Source organism: Citrus clementina, unplaced genomic scaffold (assembly GCF_000493195.1).
Source record: "Citrus clementina cultivar Clemenules unplaced genomic scaffold, Citrus_clementina_v1.0 scaffold_3, whole genome shotgun sequence".
NCBI classification, from domain to species: Eukaryota; Viridiplantae; Streptophyta; class Magnoliopsida; order Sapindales; family Rutaceae; genus Citrus; species Citrus x clementina.
In genome coordinates, this window is record NW_006262339.1 from 40358268 (window position 1) to 40369280 (window position 11013).

Genomic DNA, 11013 nt, shown 5'->3' on the forward strand with positions numbered 1-11013 from the left:
TTCTTTTTTTTTTTAATTTACAGTTTATTTATCACAAGTTTTGTAATCTATGTTATGAATTTTTATTTTTAAATCAGGAGAAAGTAAGGTGCATGCTTGTAATATAATTAACAGTATGATATCTTACTATAAATTTTTAAAGAGTGAGGTTATTTGAACTCATAAATTTACTCATTAAATTCATTTTCTTAATAAACCCACAACTTAAATTCAAATACTGAATTTTTACTCTGTACATTCTTTAAAATCTCAAAAAATAACCTCAACAAAAATAGTGTTATGTATTTTAAAAAAGAAAAAGTAATCCTTTCTCTAGCTTCATACATATCCCAATTTGTTTTCAACAGAAATAAAAGAGTTATATTAAAACCCAAGCCGGGATCTGCCTCTTGTTCTTTTGCTTCAAAATACTATAACGTTAGACAAGGTTTTTAAATATAAACAGCATGGATACTAATATTTCACCGGCCGGAATGTATCATATTGGATTGATTGAATTACATGACGTATGAGAACCCATTGGTGTAATATTTCTTCTTAAGTCAGCTATGTTGAAATCACTTTACGATAGAGTACTCTTTCATAATCATACAATCAAAGTTATAACGTGTTTTTTTAACTAGTATTTATCACTTCACGTATGCGATTATGATTCGTGTTCTACCTTAAAACAACTCGAAGATAGTTAGGCCTTTCTTTTTTGTCCTATTTATTGATTACAGAGATTTGAAGTTTATGTAAATTATTGTAAAGAAGAAGAAGAAGCAAAAAAAGCAACATTAGTACTAATTACTTTTCTTTGTTTAGGGACCTAAACAAACTCACGTTACATTCTTTTTTTTTTTTTTCAAATTTCATTTTCAATCTTTGAAGTTCTTTTCTTAGGACATTTAAATATTGACAATTGGAAAATTGTAGGATTATAAGAGAGACGAGATTAAGTAATGAATATATGAAAGAAATAAACATTTTATATGTTTCATCATAAAATGGGTGTAAAATTATAATTCTTATTTTTTTGTATAAATTCTCTTGTCCTTAGATGTAATTTTCTTTAAGGATAAATCAATAATTAAAATTTTATTGAATGATGGGTTTAGAGAGTAAATTTGTAGGTTCAAATAGCCTCACTTTTTTTTTTTCAAAACATAAAGATCAAACGAACATTTAAATCGAAATATAAAGACTAAACAAGCATTCACCACAATATAATGGTGTATTTACCCACTACTAATTAGAATGGGCTGGAATTAGAATAGGAAATGAGAATCATAATAAAGTATTTACTTTAACTGTAGGAATCAGAATAGAAATGAGATTTACTGTCATTGATGTGTTTGCTATGTCTTGAAATTGGAATGGATTATTGCAAGTTACTAACTAACCTAAGTTGATTATTGTTATTAGTTATTATAATAGTTGTGATCATTATTATTATTATTAAATGTCAACAAGAACAACACACTACTAGAAAAATGGTCTTTACTGACATTAAAATAATGTCAATAATTACTTTTAGTGACACTTGTTAATTGTGTCAGTAATCTGGCAGTCAGAAAAACAGTGACACTTATTTGTGGTGTCACGGATATAGTATCAATTATTACTATTACTATAGTATCACCAATATTATAATACCATAGTATTAGTATTTGTTGATATTGTATTAGTGTCTATGATTATTGTTACCATGGTATCATTGTTTAATTTATTTGAAAAAAATAAAAATTTGAATTGGCTCATTACCTATTGATTTATTGGTAAAATTAAAAGGCATCACAAAATAACCCAAAAAAATTCGATTTGTATTACAAAATCTTTCATTTCATATTTAAATATTATTAGTATATATTACAAATTCCAAATACTTCAATAAACAATATATGAGATCCCACTCTCATAACTGAATAATCTCAATTAAATATAACAAAATTTCTACCATCCAATCAAATGCCTAATAATTGCAACTAAATTTAACAAATCTAGAAGTTAAATTAAAAACAATGATTGTCTTTCACTCTTTGAACATAAGTATTACAATTGCGTGATCTCACTAGTAGCTCCTCTGGATAGGTTAGGATACAAATGAAGTTGAGGAAGAAACACTTCAAACATTGCAAATACAATGACCAAATCTGCATATGAATACATGCAAAATTGAAAAACAAATTGGCTGCCAAATCCATTGTAACACTAACTAACAAACAATAGAAAGACAACGGTTAACAGAAATAAACCTATTTTGTTCCAAAGAAAAAATATTCATAAGCTATTTACAAATAAACTTAGTTATTTCAAAGGAAAATTATAGAGAAACTAGATTAATTTACACTTTAGTTTATTGGGTAATTAAAAATTAGAAATAAGACTAATTTAATTAATTATTTTGTAAATGTTATGTCAGAGTTAATTAATTAATTACCAAAAAGAAATTAATGGTACCGAAACCATCAATGAAAGAACAAGTTAAATAATTTATGAATTGCATAAGTTCCCCAATCTCTCTCACGAGTTCACCAAGTTCTAAACTTATACTTAGGAAAACTATAAGAGCCTACAAGGCTACACCTTGATATTAAAGAAACTTGCAAGATATACTATCTTGATTAGGTAGCCCCAGGGACGTGTAACTATGATCTCTTTCATTGTAATAGCGAAAGGCTTAACTACACAATCAAACCATTGGTGTTATATGAAAATAACATCAAAAGTTCACAGTCATGACCCAAAATATCTCCCACTAGCATTCATAATTCACTTCTAGGAACATAAAACCAATTAAGTTCCAACTTCCAAGGATATACAACCAAAACCTATTTTCCACTAACTTCTTGGGAGTTTATAAATAATAAAAGAAAAAAAAGGAAATATACATGAAATACACTTTTCCTTTGAACCAAAACATAATAGCCCATCTTTACTAATAAAGAATAAAATATGTGAAAGCTTACTCTTTGTGCAACTTAGATGAAGGATGTGATATTATCTAAGCAAAATCTCCCGGAAAGAAAAATCATTTCTTTAGATAAGGTAAATCCATCCAATTTAAGATGATTTCACACACCAAATATGCAGCATTGATGGATGGTAAAATGTATACATTTGTTGGTTGCTATAATTAGCCCAGTTGTGGCAACATCAAGGCAACCAACAGTAAATAATCGCGGTCTGGGCAGCCTAGATTTCTTTTATCCTATAAACACACAATATATGAAATGAAAGTTAAAAATATAACAATGGAGTACAATATAAATATGAGATCACCAGTGATTTAAACTCACTTTCATCTAAACAAAAGTTCTATTTCTTTCCCTCTATTTATCATAAATGGATGGTAACTTAAAAGTAGAATCAAAAGCTGTAAATTGCGTATACCCAACTCTTCAAATAATAATCAAATAGACTCATCACTAACCCAACCTCCTTTTCGCCAACTGAGTAGATGTAACTGTCATTAGATGATTATATTGATTCCATACATAAATTCTGAAACCAAAAGCCAAAAATTTAAAAATAAGCTTAAGAAGACAAAAGGAAGCATTCTCAATGGCACCAACCCTTTAGGTTTGTTCAATGCAAGATACACTTTTGGAGGCAATTTGTTAGGAAAACGATTTCTATTAATGTAAATAATATCTTTTGTGCACTACTAGAAAAATGGTCTTTACTGACTTTAGAATAGTGTCAGAAATTACTTTTACTGACACTTGTTAATTGTGTCAGTAATCTGGGAGTCAGAAAAATAGTGACACTTGTAAGTGGTGTCAGTGATTACTATTACTATAGTATCACTAAAATAATAACACTATGGTATCAAAATATTACAATACTATATTAGTATTTGTGATTACTGTTACTATAGTATCACTGCTTTATTTTTATTTTTTTAAATAATTATATAAAATGACATGTTGCCCATTGATTTGTTGATAGAATTAAAAGGCTGTGAGAAATAAGAACAAAAATCAATTTATATATCAAAACCTTTCATAACATTTAAATATTATCAATATATATTACACAATCCAAATACTTCAATACACAAAGACGTCTTATTACAAGACATCTTATTCTTATAATTGAATAATCTTAACTGCTATTATCCAATCAAATTCCTTCTACTCGTAGCTAAATTTAAGGGCTAAATTTACCAAATCTAAAAGCTAAATTTAGAAGGATTATTATTTTTCACTCCATGAACATAAGTACTGCGATCATGCATTATCACAGACAACTTCTTCATTCACGGACAGCTTCTTCATTCGATGAATTTGATGGGTTAGGGATATAAGTTGAAGAAGAAACACTTTAAACATATTAATCAAATCTGCAAACAAATAAAAGAAAAAGGAAAAGAAATTGGTTGCCAAATTCCAACAGTTGCAAAATAAATTAACAAGCAATACATAGACAAAAGTTAATAGAAATAAACATATTTTGCTCGAAAGTAAAAATATTCATAAGTTATGAATAGATCAACTCAATTATCTTAAACGAAAATTAGAGAACAAGAATGTTGTAGCTCATTTGATTAGAAATAAGGTAGAATATATTTAACTATAGATATAAATTAAAAAAAAAAAAAGGTGATGATGAATTCATTCTCTTATATATATGAATAAGAGAGAGTGAGAGAGCAAATTATAGCATTCAAGTTTTCAGTATAACATCTAGTTTCAAGAAAGTGTGTTTATTTCTCATTATATAAAAAACAATGAATTTCCAACTAAAAAAATTCATAATAAAATTTAATATCTAATACAACATAGTATATTTTTTCAAAAAAAGGCTTGCAATTATGTCTTTTAGCCATCAAGCCTAAGTGTGAGAGTAAAGCATTTAACTCTTGATAATTACACACTTTCTGTATAATGCAATTAGTGTCAACTCATTCCAAATTATTCTACTAGAATAATAAAACATTTCAGCCATTATATTGATGGAGCTACTAATCCAGAATATTCACAATAAATATAGAGTTCAAGGCAATTAAGAGTTGTACCTCTTAAAGCTCTGCATATTCTCTATCTTTCTAAGGCAATCTTTAATTCATATAGTTCCACCCCCTTTGAATTCACAAACCTAGACTTTACAAACAAAGGTCTTATATCATTAATCTTAATACCTTTTTACCAAAAATATCACTATATTCATAAATAAAAATCACAAGTTAACTCTTTAACCTCGTGTTGGGCTGTCTTAGTCTGTACATGGCAGAGGAATCTACGATAATGTGTATATTTTCTTGAGAATAAAAAGGAACAAAAAATAGGGAAAGGAAGTCAAGACTAAGAAATAATTATTCAATAAGCTGAAAAATTATAGGAATAGTTGGCAGAGAAAAATGAATCAGATGAATTTGATTTGTGTGATTCACTTGGAGAAATGGGAATATATGTTTCTAAAAGATGTCGAATTTCAGCCGAAGGAAAGAAGAGAGCAATAAGAATTGCCAGATTATTGAAGCTGAAAAATCCCACATTCATGGTCATCTTGCCCAATCTGTCAAAGTGCAAGTACTTAATGAAACAGAGAGGTGCCCAATATTATGCTTTGGACCTTTAAGTATCATTATCATTCCTTGGAACTACCAAAATTTCCTGGAGCTACAGCCAGAAACTTTTTAAGACGGACAATTTAGAAAAACAAAAGATTAAAACAAATAAAGTGCTGTAATGATAGTTGTACATGCTTGTTTAAAAAATTAGAACAAAAATTTATATATTAAAACAAAAACTTGATTGGACAAGGAGGGCAGCAGAGTGATCATGCACCCAATGATAGATAAAAATTGGGGTACACTAAAAGTTCGGAAGAAATAATAAAGCTAAACCATTTGCATTCATTTCTTATTGAAACTGATAACATCAATGGCTTTTAACAAGAGACCTCAACCCAATGCATCTCATTTCTTCAAGATTATACTTCCCTATTCCATTGAAGAAAAGAAGCTGGTAATTAATTCTTATAATTTCTCTGCAGAGATTTTTAGTTAATTTAATCAGTTTTCATATGTTTCTTCCATTGTTTGTGGGTTCATTCATAAGTTTCATATGTTGAACAGAGTCTTGCACCATGCACGTTCTTTTAAATATTTTTTATTTGAACTGCTACACGATTGATTGTAATAGCTAGACTTTTCAGATTAATTTAGCTCACGAATTATGAGGCAAAAAATTGTCTTCTTCAATTTTCAAAGTGGAGGAAGTGGGATTCATTATGTGGGTATAAATAACAGTGAAATGTGTGAATTTTTTATGGCTTTATTTGGCTTTACTTCCCTACCAACCCCTTTTAATTTGCATAATATTATCATAAAAAATCCTTGGTTCCCCTGTTTTCTAGTTTCTATTAATAACATATTTTATATTGATGACATTAAATTCAGTTTCATTGTTCTATTGGTTCTTGGACTCATCTTCTTGTTTCTATGTCATTCATGTATGCTCACTGAATTTATCATATGCAATATCACGATGAAAGCATTTTGTTGGCTGTTTATAGTCTAACCTTGCTTGTGTAATTGTAGAGGATTCCAACAAACTTTGTGAAAAACTTTAGATGCGAACTTTCTAGAACTGCTACACTCATAGACCCTAATGGCCGTATTTCAGAAGTTCGTATTAGAAAGTATGGGAAAACCCATCTATAGAATCAATAGTTCAAGCTCAAAATTGACATCAATTTCAATTTCACCAAATCACAACCTCATTCAAGTTCGCAAACCCTAGAACACCCAAATCCAAACACACCCACAAAACTTCCTGATTACAAAATCACTAAATTCTCTAACAAAATAAAATCTCTAAGATAACCAATACAACTCAAACAAGCTAAATTCATAACTAAATTACAAAATGAAGAATGAACCAACTGATAACAAAAATATCACAAGATGTCATCTTAGTTTCAAAATCACTCATAATTTAAAAAAAAAATTCTTGCCTGATTAATTCGACCGAGAACCTCTTCTCTCTTCGCTGCTTCTTATTTGCTTTCATAAAGCCCAGCTTCAACCAGAAACATCAACCCCAAAGGAAATCAAAATCAGGGTTTCATATATATATAAAAAAAAGTAATTATAGATAAAGATAAAACAAAACCTTTTCTAAGTCACGAGTTCTTTGTATATCAGCCTCTATGGATTCTATAACTGATATTAGTTTTGTCTAATTAGTTGGCGATGGCGACAAACTCATTCTCTCTGAACTCAACATTAAAAACAATAAAATACCCCTAACAAAAAAGCCCTAATTTTTTTAATCTGACTTTCGAACCCTAACTTTGGCCAAGTTCTTCACAACACTTTCTAGGCGTCTTTCCAGGGGTATTTTAGCTCAAGGATGGTGGCTTTGAAGGTTTACAGCAGCGGCTTGTGAGGTAGATCGTTATTAGAGAGAGAGAGGTAGAGAAAGAGGGGGGGGGAGAGAGAAGAGAGCTTCGGTTCAAAGAAGAAAATGGCGGTGGGGATAGATTTTTTGCTCATCAAAATTTTTAAATTTTAGGTTTCCATGTACATCTCATTAAGACGACATAGTTTCTTGATAATTTAATTTAATTTTCGATAATTATTGCTTATTAAGTAAAAATGCAACTTGTGGTTTGGTGGTTTAACGTTTCAAATTCAAAAGTTAAAGTTCAGAAGTTAGCGGTTCGACTCCTAGTGGATACAAATTAAAATTTTATTTTTTTAATTACTGATAGCTTAATGTCACATATCTCTTATACTTAATTTACAGACACTATATTATTTGAAATTTGTGATACTTATCTGTTAAACACGGAAAATGTCTCAAACACATGTAATTACTGATACTTTTTAATAAAGTGTCACAAGACAAGTGTCAGTAAAGATCATTTTTCTAGTAGTGGTGGGAACAACTCTAGTTTCCACATTATCGCAAGTAATAATGAAGACAAAAGTCATCCCATCATATATTAACTTTTAGTATTAAAAATGAGTTGAGAAACAAGAAAATTCTATACCGATCACCAAAATAAAGCAAAAGTAAGAGCTCATGTGAGGAGTGTTGCATACAAAACCATTAATAGTAGGCAACTGTAGTTGAAAAAAATAAATAAATGGTTGAAAAAGAGGATTTTAACACATAATCCAAAATTTTTAATTTATTAAGTCACGAGTAAGTAATATCGTAAGCTTATTGACACAACTTAAAGGTAATTTTTAACTCCCAAGTATAAGAGTGTCTTGTTGTATTATAACTCGGTGAGTCCGAGGTCGATCCACAGATAAAAAATTTAATTTGTTTATTTTATTTTAACTAAAAATTGAAATTTAAACTTGAATATAAACAACTTAATTTAAATGAAACTATGAATTGAACTAGTTAGGGTTGTGGATCCACTCTTAGTAGTAAATAAAACTTAATAAATTCTTTTTGCCTTTTTTTAGATTTATTGCCCAAAAGATTAATTATATAAATTATTATTATTTTCCCTTTAATTTTATGATGGATTAAGTATTTATTGTACCAAAATTTAATTTGTCTACAATAAGTCAAAATACCATTTTACCATACCTTATATTAAGATATTAAGAATTTATTGTGCCAAATTCATTTGTTTGTCTACAATAAATCAAAATTTCAAAATATAAAATATGTATAAAATTAAATAGAAAATAATTTAATTTATAAAATTAAAAATAGAATTTGATTAAATCATATTTATTTGCTAAGAGTTTCACCTTCCCCTAACTAATATTATTTAGTTGAGCATAATTGAAATAAAAAGAAATATTAAAATTGAATTACTTATAATTAAAAGTAATAAAAACAACTAAAATTGAAAATAAAACTAATTTTATTTATAAAAATAATTATATAAAATATTAAAAACACACCTGAAAATCAAGATTACAGGGAGATGGAGAGAATTTGAGAAGAAGAGAGTTGCAGAGAGATGATTAAAAACATAAAATGAGGCTCTATTTATAGAAAAATAAATTCATAATCCAGTGTGTTGCGGTCCATCATAAGCTTCATGCATGTGCTCCTCACAACCTTTAGATCAAGATATAATGGCTGGTCAAACTTCAAAAGTCAACATCACACGTGGTATCGTTTGACTCGTCCGATTTGGTCAAAGAACGGTTGAGATTTGGCGGGTTAATGGGTGAATCGGGTCGACCCAAATACAAAGATTCGGATCCTACAACTTACTTCACCAACCATTGCCACGTGGCATAATTATGGCCACTGAATCATAAACGGTTTAGATTTAGTCAAAATTGCCAGTTATCCCATGCACTCATATCTATTGTAAGCTCATTTCATCATCTAATCAATGCTCGATCAACAGGAAAAGTCAACTCTTTTTACACAAGCCCAATTTTAAGACGATCTTGACTGATCTTAAGGTTTTCGGACCTCTGAAATCCAAATTTAACATCCGTTTATCTGTTTGGAGCCTCGAATTACGTAAAATTAATATTTTACCTAATAAACACACAAAATTAGATATATTTAAAACATAATTAATAATTCCTAATATATTGCATAAACACAAATATAAATTATAACATAAGCACAAAATAATATTATTATCGCTTGATAATTAGATAATTTTTAATACTAATCACTTATGCAATTCAATAAAGTAATAAAAAATACTTATTTATTAATGGCAAAAGGATATACAGTAGTAACTATCTTACCCATCAACAGTGCCCTTTAATTTATTCGCCATCTCAATCGTAACTCAAGAGGCACCATTCATTCTTGAAACCACAGGCATAGAGGCCAAGTTCAAGGAACAGAAGCATCTAAATGTTTTTTGAAAGCCGGCAGTGGTGATAAAGGCGGCTCCACAATTTTCAGCCTTTGATTTGAAGTCGACGATCTAGATTTTCTATGCCACGAATTGAAAAGCCCTAAAATTAGTTGAATATAATTATATTAAATTTTAATCAAAATTAAAAGAGGAAAAAAGAAACTACCGAGCAGGAGGAGAAGGCTGATGTGTAGAAATTTGTGGTTGTTCGTTAGGGCTTCATGACTATTCATCTTTCCGTTCTTGTTCTTCGGCTTCTGATATGTCGTCATCTCAGGATGAAGCGTAGTCCACCAAAGACGTCTCTCTTTGTCTCCTCGTCCTATCTCATAAAAAATTAATTGGTGTGGTTGCTTACAAAATGATACTAGAGAAGTTCTGTTGTTTCTCAATTTTAATTTTCAGAGACTTTATGAGAGACGCGGCGTTACAATTAGAAGTTTAGAGAAGTTTAGGTTTAGGTGTAGATTGCAATGGATATATTTATGTATTTTTAAGACTTTAATAATTAAACAAATAAAAAAATTTCGGCTTAGCGGTTTAACTGTTGAAAGTAAAAGTTTGAAGTTTAGAGATCTTGGGTTAGAGTTGAGGCCAAAACAAAAATAAAGTGATAATTTTTTTTTTATATTGATACCTTAGCGTCAATGATCTCTAATGTTTAATGTATTGACACTATAATATCAATAGTTTATGATACTTGTTTGTTAAACACGGAAAATGACCCAAATGTATACAATCACTTATACTTTTTAATAAAGTATCACAAGACAATTGTCAGTAAAGATCATTTTTCTTGCAGTGATAGGAACAACAATAATAATATTTTGATAATAATGATTACTATTATAATTATTAATCATTATAATTAATACTTATTGTTGTTACTACTACTACTACTACTAATAATAATACTATTATTATTATAATAATAAATAGTAATAATTATTTTGATAATAGTAATTATTACTACTATTGCTATTATTATTAATAACAAGGGTAACAACAAATTTTAAATTTTCACCAAGGTCACAAATGTGATCTTATTTTTTCATTTCTATCTCCCCTTTGAGAATAGGATTCCTATTCCACATTCCTAAATTTGTAAACCTTACTCAAATTTCATTCATATTTTCCCTTTTTATTTTTAAAATAAATAAATTAATAAATCTCATTCTCTCGTTTCTGTTCCTGTTCCTAGTCAGTAAATACACTGTAAAA